At 48.7% G+C, this 13,944-nt stretch overlaps 1 pseudogene; it reads left to right on the forward strand.

Moving 5' to 3' along the window:
• The window catches only part of LOC112881340, a 39,946-nt pseudogene that overhangs the window by 22,958 nt on the left and 3,044 nt on the right, over positions 1-13,944 (forward strand).

Here is a 13,944-nt window from a genome sequence, read left to right on the forward strand (position 1 = left end):
TCAGACGGCTGAGACACCTGAGACTCTGAAACTGTAGTAAGCAGCAGCTGTCACTGGAGCTGGCTCTCCTGAACCTCCTGCCTCATGATCATGACTAGCTGGGGCTGGTGCAGGGAAGTACTCCTCATCCTCGGAGGAGTCTGACTCTAGGTCTGACCAATGAATCTCATCATCTCCTCCGGGAAGCTGTGCCTCTGCGGCAAGCAGTGCTCATCCTCCTGGGCCACTCGGGCCTGTACCTCTGGTGATAATCGTGCCATGGCAGCACGATCTGCCTGTCTCCCTCTCCTCCTGTCTGAGGGTGCAGTCGGTCTGTAGACTGGAAACCAGGGGACCTCGTCCTGCCGGTAGACCAGCACTGATGGGTGACTCAGCTGGCACAATCATGGAGCAAATAAAACTGATCCAGTGAGCATAAGGAAACTGACGCACGACCCCATCCCATCAGTGATGACATCCTCAATCTCTGCCAGAATAAAATCAACAATATCGAACGGCTCGTGAGTGAGGATGTGAAGTAGTAGCAGCTGCTGCAGACCAGTGAACCCCTCTGGGTAGCCACTCCTCGGGAGCAAGTCCTCCGGAGTGCCATGTGAACTGCGTAAGCCTCTGGGGTCAGCAGGCTGGGAACTCTGGGTAGGAGGCCGGGAAGGGCTGGCGGAAACACTGAGAGATGCCTCGTGTGAAGGTGCTATTCCGCCAATCATGGCTCTGCGCGGTGGATGCATCACCATATACATCTCGTGCAAAGAGACGTCAACTAGGTCAACTCCAAGAATCCTGCGAGTGTCGCTCTGGACAAACCAAACACCTGCCCCCCAAACATGAAGTGAACTGCTCTGCGCTCTGGGGCTATCCAAGCAGTGGCATAGAAAACTCTGACCCAGTCTCAATGTATCTGTTCCTCTCAATCGAGAGCAACCTGGGCAGACCTCTGAAGTGCTCGAAGTGCTCGCGGACATCGGCTCCCCCTGCAGCAGTCCTCAAAGAAACCCAGTCCAGTACTCGGTGAGGGAAAATCCTGTGGCCCCGCCTCTGATAGGTCCTCGTAGAAACTGGCCTGAAGGAGCGTCCAGAATCTACGATCGACCCTGCTGTCTCGTGTCACCGGGAACCACTCCTCCTCCTGTACACTCCATCTGAGCCTCTTGACCTTCGCCGCATTGGCCTTGGTCAAGTTCTGGAGCAGTACACCTGGCTCCAGACGCACGACAGTGTCCATGCGGAACACTGCGCGCTCGGCGCTAGGGCCTCGGCTCGTCGAGCTGCTGCGCTGCTGTTGTGGACCTGCGAGGCTCCTGTGGCTGGTGGCCTCCTCGCGTCCTAGGTCCGGTGCGACGCTCGGTCGCAGGTGGAGTCTCCTCTGCGGGGGACGTCTGCCGGGTGCGGCCAGAACGTCGTAGAGCTGGTGACTGCGGTGTACCCTGCCCCTGAGACTGCTCTGACTGCTCTGACTCTGAAACTGAATCGGACTCTGCCGCTGACACTGACTGCTCTGACTCTGCTGCTGCTGCGACTGTGGCTCTGGTGGCCTGGCACCTCTGACTCGGCCCATCCCTCTGCCTCTGCCTCTGCCCCTGGCTGGTGTGTCCTGATAGCGAACGGACGAGCGCGGCCTGACGCCTGCTCCTCGGCGCCTTAGCCACCATCTCGGCCCTCTCGGCCTCTCTCGCTGCGCGAGTCGCTTGCGCGCGGGCTCCTCAACCACTATCTCCTTACCCTTCCTCTTGTCACGACCCATCTTGACAACAACGGAAACAAGAAAGCGGAGCGGTGAGCGAGGGCTGGCGCGATGGTTCGGGCAAGATGCCGAACACGTGGCGTGCGGGGCGTGTATGCGTGTGTGTGGTGCAAGCGTATGAGTGGTAGCACGGTGGAGCTGCAGGACGTGCGGGCACGGTGGCGCGGCGGCGACGTGGCCGTGGTGCTGGCGGCGCACGGGCGGCGGTGCGACGGAGGCGCGGCTGTAGTGCGTGGGAATGCACGGGCGGCAGTGGAGTGAAGGACGGTGGCGGCGGCGCGGGCGCTGGTGACGGTGCGTGGACGCGAGCGGGCGCGGGCGCGGGCGCGGGAACGCGGCGGCGCACGGACGGCGAGCAGCGGCGGCGCACGGACGGCGAGCGGCGGCGGATGGCGACGGCAGTAGATGGCGGCGGACGGCGGCGGCGTGACGGAAGCGAGGCGAAGGCGAGAGGTCGAGCAAAACACGAGTGAGAGTGAGGTCGTGACCGGTCAAGAGAGGAATATGACATGTGGACCCCGCAGATTTTCTTATCGCCGTTGATCCGACGCTTAGGTTTTGAACACCGGTTGATTGCGTCGGTGCAGTTTACCAGAAATCCTGCCAAAATTGTATCTGTACGCCGGTTGAACCGATGATCTGAAAAGTGAACTCGTCGGTTGAACGATGCAAATAACAGTTGATTTTCAGGTCAAAATCGTGTTCTGTTCATCGGTTGATCCGATGCTTCAAACTTTGCATACGCCGGTTGAACGCCTGAAATGACTGAGCTGTGGCTGACATTTAGTAACGCCGGTTAAACCGATGGGTATAGATCCATTGAACGTCGGTTTAACCGGTGAACCCAAAAACCCTCTCTCAGCTCACTTTTCTATGCTAAGTCCAATGAACTTATAAGATTCAACTAAACTCAAGTTAATGGACTTGCATAGGCGACTTTACCCCTCAAAATAGGATAGCTTAATAACTTAAGTAGTTTTTCTTTTCAAAATCAAGGATAAGTCGCAAGAGAGACAAAACGCCAATTTAAAATGTATGAGCCATGTCATAGGAATATTGAAGGAGGAAAGCCTCAAACTCACAGTGACATTGCTCACTAGGCAATAACGCACCTAACACTTTACTCTCTTCACTTCTTATGAATTAAGATCTTGTACGTAAAACAAGTCTCATTTCATTAAGTGACCTCCTTTGTGACTTTTACGCATGCAATGATAATGCAAATTACAAACACATGCGAAAGAAAGGTAAACATGAGATGCACAACTATATGACAAGAAATGCATAACGAGAATTTAAGATCTACTTGTCAAATTTGATCCCACAGAAAGCTTCATCATGATGAGCCTTTCTACAAGCCTAGAGGAAAACAAGTGGACCACCACCTCTAGCTAAACCCTTGCACATCACTATCTTACTATGGTTAGACAAGTGTCCTATATGAATGCATTTTTCTATATGACATGGCAACTTACATGACGTTGCCGCATCTAACACATTAAGCTCATTTCTTAGCCTAACAAAGGTACTCTCGTCTAAAGGTTTTGTGAAAATATCCGCCAATTGCTCCTCGGATCTCACACCTTGAAGGGAAATGTCCCCCTTGGCTTCGTGATCACGCAAGAAGTGATGGCGAATATCAATGTGCTTTGTGCGAGAGTGTTGAACCGGATTCTTGGCAATTTTTACGGCACTTTCATTGTCACAAAGGAGTGGTATTCTTCCTAGTTTCACACCAAAGTCCAAAAGGGTTTGCTTCATATATAGAATTTGGGCACAACATACACCGGCAGCTATATATTCCGCTTCCGCGGTGGACAGAGCCACGGAATTTTGCTTCTTACTCGACCAAGAAACTAGAGAACGCCCAAGCAAGTGGCAACCCCCGGAGGTACTCTTGCGATCGACACGGCTTCCGGCAAAATCCGAATCCGAGTATCCCAAGAGATCTAAACTAGCGCCTTTGGGGTACCACAAGCCTATGCTAGGAGTGTGCTTGAGATACCGAAGGATCCTATTCACAGCCGAGAGATGTGATTCCTTAGGGTTAGCTTGAAAACGGGCACACAAGCACACGCTAAACATTATATCGGGCCTAGATGCGGTAAGGTAAAGCAAAGACCCTATCATTGAACGATAGAGGGATTGATCAACAGGTTTACCGTCCACATCCAAGTCGAGATGCCCATTTGTAGCCATAGGAGTCTTGATTGGCTTACATTCATCCATCTTGAACTTCTTCAAGATATCTCTAGTATATTTTTCTTGATAGATGAATGTCCCTTCCTTCATTTGTTTGACTTGAAAACCAAGGAAGAAAGTCAATTCGCCAATCATGGACATCTCGAATTCCCTAGACATCATGGTAGCAAACTCATGGCTTAGCAAATCATTAGTTGACCCAAAGATAATATCGTCAACATAAATTTGACAAATGAAAAGATCCCCGTTGACGTCTTTTGTGAACAAAGTGGTGTCCACCCTCCCGATCTTGAAGCCTTGCATGATTAGGAAGTCACGAAGCCTCTCATACCAAGCCCTTGGAGCTTGTTTGAGCCCATAGAGTGCCTTGTGCAACCTATAAACATGATTAGGATTCCTCGGATCTTCAAACCCGGGAGGTTGCTCAACATAAACAAGTTCGTTAATAAAGCCATTTAAGAACGCACTTTTCACATCCATTTGATATAACTTAATATTATGATGTGAAGAGTAAGCAAGAAGGATGCGGATAGCTTCAAGTCTTGCGACCGGAGCAAAAGTTTCACCAAAATCCAAACCTTCGACTTGAGAAAACCCTTTTGCCACAAGTCTTGCTTTGTTGCGTACTACCACCCCATGTTCATCTTGCTTGTTTCGAAAGACCCACTTTGTGCCGATGATGTTCTTGTCTTTCGGAGGAGCTTCGAGGACCCAAACTTCATTGCGGGTGAAATTATTCAATTCTTCTTGCATGGCCATCACCCAATCCGAGTCCTCAAGCGCTTCCTCTATGCTAGTGGGTTCAATACACGAAACAAACGAGTGATGTTCGCAAAAAGAAGCATGCTTAGAGCGAGTTCTTACTCCTTTGGAAGGACTACCAATGATTTGACCAATTGGATGATCCTTGGAGATGCGACCATGCTTCACTAGCGGTATTTGCGTGGATGCTTGTTGGGGTGGATCATGAGTGACTTGTGCTTGTGGTGGAACATTTTGCTCTTCTTGTTCTTGGACTTGGGGTGTTGGCGTTGACACATTTTCTTGAGGTAGTGGATCAACTTTATCTTGATCTTCATCCACTAGGGGTGCCGTGGAGGTACTTGGTGTAGATGAGGAAGGTCCTCCCCCTTGATCATTGCCTTCATGCACCTCTTCCGGCTTGATATCCCCAATGGACATCTTCTTCAAGGCTTCTTCAATCTCTTCATCCCCTACATTTTCATAGCCAACAACCTCCTCTTGGGAGCCATTAGATTCATCAAACTCCACATCACATGTTTCTTCAACTAACCCGGAGGTTTGATTGAATACTCTATATGCTTTGGAGTTTGATGCATAACCAAGAAAGAAACCTTCATCACATCTACTTTCAAACTTACCGAGTCTTTTCTTCTTATAAATGAAGCATTTGCAACCAAAGACTCGAAAGTATGATATGTTTGGTTTCTTCCCGGTGATAAGCTCATATGGAGTTTTCTTGAGGAGTCGGTGAGGATACACACGGTTGGATGCATGACACGCCGTGTTGATTGCTTCCGCCCAAAACTTCTCGGACGTGCCATAATCATCCAACATTGCTCTTGCTAGGGTGATGAGTGTCTTGTTCTTTCTTTCCACCACACCATTTTGTTGAGGCGTGTAGGTGGCGGAAAACTCATGTTTGACTCCTTCTTCATCGCACCATTCTTCAATCTTCATATTTTTGAACTCGGTGCCGTTATCACTCCGGATCTTCACGATTGGGGAATTGTATTCCCTTTGAGCTTTTCTTGCAAATGACTTGAAGATTTCCGGAGTTTCACCCTTATCGCCTAGAAACATGACCCAAGTGTAACGTGAAAAATCATCAACGATTACTAGGCAATAGAGGTTACCACCAATGCTCTTGTATGAAGTTGGACCAAAGAGATCCATGTGTAGTAGCTCGAGCGGCTTGGAGGTAGACAACATCGTCTTGATAGGATGATGAGTTGCAACTTGCTTCCCGGCTTGACACGCTTTGCATAGCTTGTTCTTGTCAAAAGTGACGTCTTTTATGCCGGTGATCATCCCTCTCTTGTGGGCTTTCTTAAGGTTGCTCATGCCAATATGAGCAATTCTTCTATGCCAAAGCCACCCAAGAGACGACTTGGTGAAGAGGCAAGTCATGGTGCTTGTTTGCTTTGTAGAGAAATCCACCAAATAGATATTGCCATGCCTAAACCCCGTGAATACCAATGACTTGTCTTTTTCATAAGTCACTACAACACCATTCTTGTCAAAGGCACACGTTAGTCCAAGATCACACAATTGTGCAATAGAAATGAGGTTAAAACTAAGTGCTTCTACAAACAAAACATTTGAAATGGATAAATCTTTTGAGATTGCAATTCTACCCAAACCTAAGACTTTCCCTTTGAGTTATCACCATAGGTGACGTGTTCATGATCGCCGGGGTCTTCAAGTGAGGTGAACATGCTATCATTGCCGGTCATATGTTGAGAGCAACCGCTATCAAGTACCCAATGTTTTCCACCGGCTTTGTAGTTCACCTACACACATGAGAATTTATTTTTGAGTTTTCGGAACCCAAACAAGCTTTGGGTCTTGCACATGTGTGACAAGAGCTTTTGGGACCCAAAGTTGCTTGGGGAGCTTCTTATTCGACTCCTTAGCAATTTTGCCAATGAACTTGGCCTTCACCTTGCCCTTCACTTTACTCAAGAGAAAATGATTATTTTGGAACATTGATGAGTAATTCTTGGGTAATTTAGGAAGAGGACGTGATGGTAAAGTGCACTCCCTAGTGTGGTGCCCGGTGACTTGGCAATGTTGGCAATATGAACCAACTTCCTTGATGAAGCTTGTCTTGATCTCCGGAGAAGGAGTTGTAGCCATGTTTGGCTCCGGAAATGAACCAAGACCTCTCTTACCATAGTCACGGGCATTGTTAAAGAGAATCTCCTTGTGGATGTATTCTCCCCTTGAGAGTTTCTCCACACTACTCTTGAGACTTGCCACTTGATCCATCAATTCCTTTTCCCTAGAAGAGGCAAGCTTGGGCACAACATTAGTGGCATATGCATCAATGAGTAGGTCATCACATGAAGTAGAAGCATTGACCTTTTCATTAACAACTTTCTCAAGACTTGGGTCAATTACTTCATAAGCAAATTGAAGTTCTTGATACTTGTGAGCCAACTCCCTATGCTCTTGTTTGAGCTTTTTGTGGCTTTCTTCAACTTGCTTAGCAAGTACAAGTGACTCATTGTGCTTTTTGAGCAAGTCATTGTACTTACTAAGTAAGTCGGAATGGGCAAGCTCTAACTTGGCATGAGTGCTCTCAAGAACTTTAACTTTGCCCTTTTCCCTCTTGATGACGGATGTATACTCATTGATGAGGTTAGTAAATTCATTTGGATCAAGCTCTTCATCACTATCATCTTCACTATCTACCTCACATACCTTGGTGTTACCTTTTGCCATGAGGCACATAGGAGGCGGAGGTAGAGATGGTTCTTCATTGGTGAGGGCGATGGTGACAATGTCTTCTTCATCACTTGAGTCTTCGCTTGATGAGACATCGGTCACCCATTCTTGTTTCTCCACCAAGAAACTTTTCTTGGTATGCCATTTCTTCTTTGGGAAGAGCTTGGTCTTCTTATCATGGGTCTTCTTCTTCCCAAATCTCCTGTTTTTGTTCTTCCTCTCCTCTTCTTCATCATCGCTTGAATCATGGCGATGCTTACCCTTGTTGTCCTTGCTTCTTTTGTCCGACCTGGGGCAATTTGGACGGATGTGTCCTTTTTCGCCACAATTGTAGCAAATCTTGTTCTTGACATCCATTGGCCGGAACATTCCCTTCTTGGAGTCAAAGTTGAAGCCCTTCTTATTGATCTTCTCATTCAAGCGTGTGAACTTTCTCATCATGAGAGCAAGTTCTCCATCATCTTCAATGTCGGATGAGCTTTCATGATGATCATCTTCTTCATTGCTTGAGCTTGAGTCTTGTTTGACCATCTTGAGTTTGCGGGATTTGTTTGTCTTGGTCTTTAGAGCAATTGACTTGCTTGAAGTTGGCTCTTCGGTCATACCAAGAATGCTCATTTCATGAGCGCGAATTTCGCCCACAAGTTCTCCTACTTCCATTGTGGCGAGATCCTCCTTTTGAAGCATAGCATTGATAATGTTATACTTGGGCTTCGGGAGGAGCATGAGGATCTTGCGGTTGATGGATGCACTGTCAATTTTGGATATTTCAAGTGCATTAATGTCCTTGACAATGACATTCAAGCGAGAATACATATCATTGCAATTTTCATGAGCTAGCATTTTGAAGGAATCATACTTAGCTCTAAACAAGTGATATTTTTGTTCACGAATTTTGGTGGAACCTTCATGTATTTCAATGAGTTCCTTCCAAATATCACTTGCTAGGTCCATGCCATTAACTCTAGCAAAGACCTCCTCACTGATAGCTTCGAAAATTGCATTTCTAGCTCTAGCATTCCATTTTAATTGGTCGGGGGTGGGATCTCCGGTGAACCCGACTTTAGTTGCCAACCATACTTCGGGGGCAATCGCATCAAGGTATGCGGCCATGCGAACTTTCCAATAGGCAAAGTTCTTGCCCTCGAAGTGAGGCGGCGAACCACCCATCTTGGCCATAGCTCTAGGCGGTGAAGCCTAACGATCCAAATGAGCAACGAGGCTCTGATACCAATTGAAAGGATCGATGGACCAAGAGGGGGGGTGAATTGGGCCTTTTTCAATTTCTAAAACAAGATAAAACAACCTTAACCTATGCAAGAACTAGAAAGGCTCCAATTCACCAACCGGATAACTAGACTACCTACACAAGCTAGATAAGATGAAAAGAGATAAAGCCTAGCAAGGTAGAGCTAACTAGTGATTCCTAAATCAAGCACATGAATGAATTGCATGAAAGATAATGCTTGAAAAAGTAAAGTGGACAAGGGACAACCGGATATTTTCCCGTGGTATCGATGTGTTGGCACACACCCCTAATCCACGTTGTGACACTCACAAAGAGTATTGTCACCTCCCAAGTCACCAAGACGAGGGCGCTCACTAAGAGTCTCCGTTCACCATCCCGGTGTGGTGGAGATCAAGCCACGTACAAATCTCTTCTCCGGGCTTCCACAATCCTTGGCAAGCTCCGCGAGAATCACCTCGATCACCAAGATCGCCTAGGTGATGCCAATCACCAAGAGTAACAAGCTAAGGCCTTCACTTGAGCAAGAACCAATCACAAAGAATGGATGCACACAAGCTTCTCTCTACTCAAGTCCTTAATCTTGCTTCTTGAATGATTGAATGAACAAGTGTATGAAATGTTGAAGCTCAAGGTGGCTCTTGACTATAGTATGTGTGTTTGGATGTTGCCTGGTGTCAAGAGTAGTAGAATGACCCATTGGAGGGGTATATATAGGCAGCTCACACGAATAGAGCCGTTGGAGAAAAAGCTGCCAGAAAACTGCGTAGCGCCGGTTAATCCGACGTCGCTCCAATAGTCATCGTCGGTTTAACCGGTGAATCTAAACTGCCACTTCTGAAAACTAGCCGTTACAGCTTGGGCAGATTAACCGTCGTCGCATCGGTTTAACCGGTGAGTGTAATCATCCATTGATCAACAGAAATACCAAGTCACTGGACAACTGCACCGACGTCCAATTTCAAATAGCGTCGGTTTAACCGGTGAGTGTAGTTGTCCACTGATCAACTGAAAACCGAGTCTCTGGGCAACTGCACCGACGTCAAATTTCAAATAACGTCGGTTTAACCGGTGTATTGACTCGTCCAGTCCTGCTGACCTCGTTTAACCGACGTATAGAAAACTTTAGACGTCGGTTAATCCGGTGATAAGGATTTTTCTTAATTTGCCTTTTCTGACTTGAGTCTTGAATGAAATCCAAATATTCTTGAGATATAAGTTGAGAACCACTTATTTGAGCTTCTAGAAACCTGAGTGACCATTGTGTGCATCCATTTTCAAATGACCATGTCCATGCTCAAGTTACTAAGCCTAAACCCCTCTTAATAGTGCGATCACTATAAAACTATAAAACCTATACTAACCTAAGTGTCCTTCTCAACCTTATGACACTTAGGACTAGAAAGATCCTTAGTCTTGACACATTATAGAGTTGAATGCCGAGATCGCCTTTTTGATTAATGAGAATTAGGGGCCTCTTTTGACATATAACCAAATGAGCAATAATGATCTATAAAGCTGCACAAACTCATTAGTCACAATAATGGTTGTCATTAATCACCGAAACATACCTTAAGGGCCTAGATGCTTACAGCTGCCTCACGGCGTGGAGGTGGGCTTCCACGCCATGCTGCTGGTATGCACTGGCGAAGTTCGCAGTGAACTGCGCGCAGAGCTCACCCCAGGACCGGATGGTTCCTGGGGTAAGATTCATGAGCCAGGTCCGGGCTGGCCCGGTCAAGGCTACATGAAAGTAACTTGCCATGACGGCTTCGTTACCTCCGGCCGCCGTGATGGCGGTGATGTAGACCTGCAGGAACTCTGACGGGTTGGAGGACCCGTCATATTTTTCCGACAGGTGAGGCCGAAACTTGGACGGCCAGGCGACTGCGCGAAGGTGGTCTGCAAGCGCTGCGCAGCCCACACCCGACACCGGCGCCTGGGGGAGTCCCTGCGACCTGGCCGCAGCCGCATCGAGCTCGGGCGCAAGGTTCCGACCCTCAATATTGAGTCGTCGGTTGCGCGCCCGCTCGATGGAGACCCTGGCGTCCTCTCCCGCATGCCTGCGGTTGAGCTCCGCCCGGTGGTCTTCGGTCCGTGCACTCCTCACGGATGGTGAGTGCACAGAACCGGATGCACCGCCCTGGCGACGGCGCTGCCAGACCCCCCCGCAGAGCCTGGGGAAGCCTGTGCCAGGTTGAGGAGACGGTCCACGTCGTCACGCCATTGTCTGTGCGCGTCTGGCGACGCTGCCTCACCCGGGGGGTTGCGGAGCAACTCCCTGGCTGCCATGAGGGGCCCGCTCGGTGGGAGCACCGATTGGGCCACAGAGGCCCGCTCCGCTGCAGACGGTGGAGCAGCACGCGGGGCCACTCTGGAGGTGGGATGGCGCGAGGCGTGTGGCGCCGTTGACGCCACTTCTTCACCGATCAGGGGGTCATGGTGACCATTTTCCTGCGCCATTGAGGTCGCGAAGGTCGACCGAGCGCAAACTAAACCTAAGCCCCCTACCTGGCGCGCCAAATGTCGGAAGAATTCTAAAGCCGGGTGGCGGAAAGCACCCGCCTAATCCTAGTTAAGGATGGGTTTGGAGGAGACTTAGGAGCGCTCGATCGGTGGACAGATGAACGCAGGAAGGACACGAAGATTTAGAGTGGTTCGGGCCGCCGGAGCGTAATACCCTACGTCCACTTTGGTATTGTATTGATTGTGAGAGCCTGTATGGAAAGCAGCATAAGCTTGTGTGTGTGTAACCTCTGTTTTCTAACGAGTGCACTCCCCCTTTTATAGTCCAACGGGAGTGCTTACACTGAGCGGGACCCCGACATGTGGTACCGGCCTACAGGAACCTGTTCTACGAGAGACATAGAGATCTTCAACTCCAGCTCCTCTCCGTAGTCCTCTCTATCGAGAAGTTGATGTGCGTATCTACAGCCAGGATATGGTCGTGTACAGCCTTGTCTTGTACAGTGTCTGGCGTCAGCGTTACCCAACAGTGAAGCCGTGCTGTCACTGTTGGGATGGGACCTTCGGTCAGAGGGCGAGACGGGGCTGTCCTGTGGCGCGCGCACTGTTACAGCGCACGCCTTGGCTTGCCTATTACAGGCCATCATCACGCGCGCAGCGCCATGACGGGACTGCACACAGTCCGCTCACTGTGCGTGGTGATACGTCGCGCCGCCTTCAGATCAGGCAGGCTTACCGTGGTGTCAGCTTACCTGCCCCGTGTGTCAGTGGCAGGCCACACCTTTTGACTCTGGCGCACCCGACCCAGCTACTGCATTAAATGCTGGTAGGTGGAGAGGCGACCCGCAAGGGGCCTCCGGCCGCAGGCACGCGATGGGGCCAGCCTCGCTCCTCCCGCTGGGCTGCGCATGGCGGCACCGGACCCCTTCCCGAGGGAAGGGGGGCCCGGGGCCCCCGAGACCGGTCGGAGCGGGCTGGCCTGTGATGGTCCGGCCATCACACGTGGCGGCCCCGGACCTCCCAGGGGAGAACGGGTCCGCGGGGCTACTCGAGAGCTCTCCCGCCCACCTGGGTGTGCAGAGGCCTCGGACCTCATGGAGCTCGGGGAGGGTCCGGAGACCGTGGTCCCAGCTGTCAGGCCCGGAGGCCGTATGCCACATGGCCCAGAGCCAAGGGGGAGCATGGATTATGAGAAGCCAATGGCCTGGACACCCTAGCAGGAGGTACCCTATCCGTATGTACCGACAGTGGTAATGCCCATACATCCCAATTGTGTATGGACACTGATTTCGAATTGGACCTGCAAACTGCAGACAGGGTACGTTCACTTTTCTTCATTATTTGTACATAGAGTAGAGGGTCCAATTTGTGTGTAATTCTATTGCTATTGGAGTGAAGGAACTGAGTGAACCCAATGTGGCCTCTCAAATAATTGTGGAAGAAGTTGAAGAGATAAATGGTGAGCAGTTTGCCACCGGGTCTGCCAACAAGAAAGGGGCTTCACATCATGGTAAAGCATTCCTCCCTCAAGAGGACAGGGTAATTGTGTCTGGATGGCTCAACAATTCCACTGATGCATGCACAGGTACATGTTAACATAATTGCCACACTCATTTACATATTTCTTGTTATTTGATGCAGGTGCATCACAGACTAGCAATGCATTTTATGCTAGACTGCATAAGTATTTTCTTGATAATTGGGACATAAATAGCAGTAGAACCCAAGTCTCTATTCAGAACCGTTGGACTACGATACGGAAGTCAGTGAGCAAATTCACTGCAATTCTCTCGGCTATTCAGAGAAGGAATGAAAGTGGCAAGAATGATTTGGATAAGGTAGTGACTGAAGTTGCCGTACTTGATGTATTACTTAACTGGCCTTACTCCAATTGACTGTTCTCTTATTTCATATATTACTTGTTGTCTGTAGATCAAAGATGCTATAAGAGTTTATGAGCAATCAAGACCATGGCAATTCTCACATTGCTGGGAGATACTGCGCGATGAGCCAAAGTGGAATAATTTCTTGTTGGAGTGCAGTCAGCCTAAACAATCTGTGAAGGAGAATCAGAGTGGTCCAGCGGTAGAGACACCTACTACTCGTGCACAGATTGAGAGACCAGAAGGTCGTGACAGTGTGAAGAAACGTCGTGCATCTGTAGAGGAGTCAGGATCAAGTGTTGCTGTCGACATGTTGCAGAAGATACATAACAGAGGGCAACAGTTGGATGAAATTGAACAGAAACAGAAGGAGGAGTTGATTTCTATTGAACGGGCAAAGTTTGAACTGCAGCAAAGAGCATTGCTTGCCCAGATTGAACAAGGTGAGAAGAAAATTGAGTTGCAGAGGGAGATCTCCCATGACAAAAGGGAAATTTCTCTTGAACAGATCAAGCTGCAAAGAGATATTATGGAAACCAATAGATTTCAAACTGAAGCCCAAATTATGTTCACTGATTTGAATTCAGTGCTTCCTTCTGTTCGGTATTGGATTTCCAAGAAACAGAGAGATATCCTGATCAAGGAAGGTATAAACCCAAATGCTGTTGAATCTACCAGTGGTGCTACCGATGACCAGACCAAAGGAGACAACTAGATGCTACCGATGCATGTGTGTAATGTGTTAACTTTGCTTGTCTTGTACCAATAATTTGTGTAAAACTATGTCAGATGAATGTGTTTGTAATGTACTATGTTTGATACTTAATTTGTGACTATGGTGTACCTCATGTTTGAGAATAATATACTATGCAGTCTGAAAATATGAAAATGTTTGTTGTTTGAGAACACAGCTAACATGGAGTGTACCTCATGTT

The sequence above is a fragment of the Panicum hallii genome, chromosome 2 (assembly GCF_002211085.1).
Source record: "Panicum hallii strain FIL2 chromosome 2, PHallii_v3.1, whole genome shotgun sequence".
Classification (NCBI taxonomy): domain Eukaryota; kingdom Viridiplantae; phylum Streptophyta; class Magnoliopsida; order Poales; family Poaceae; genus Panicum; species Panicum hallii.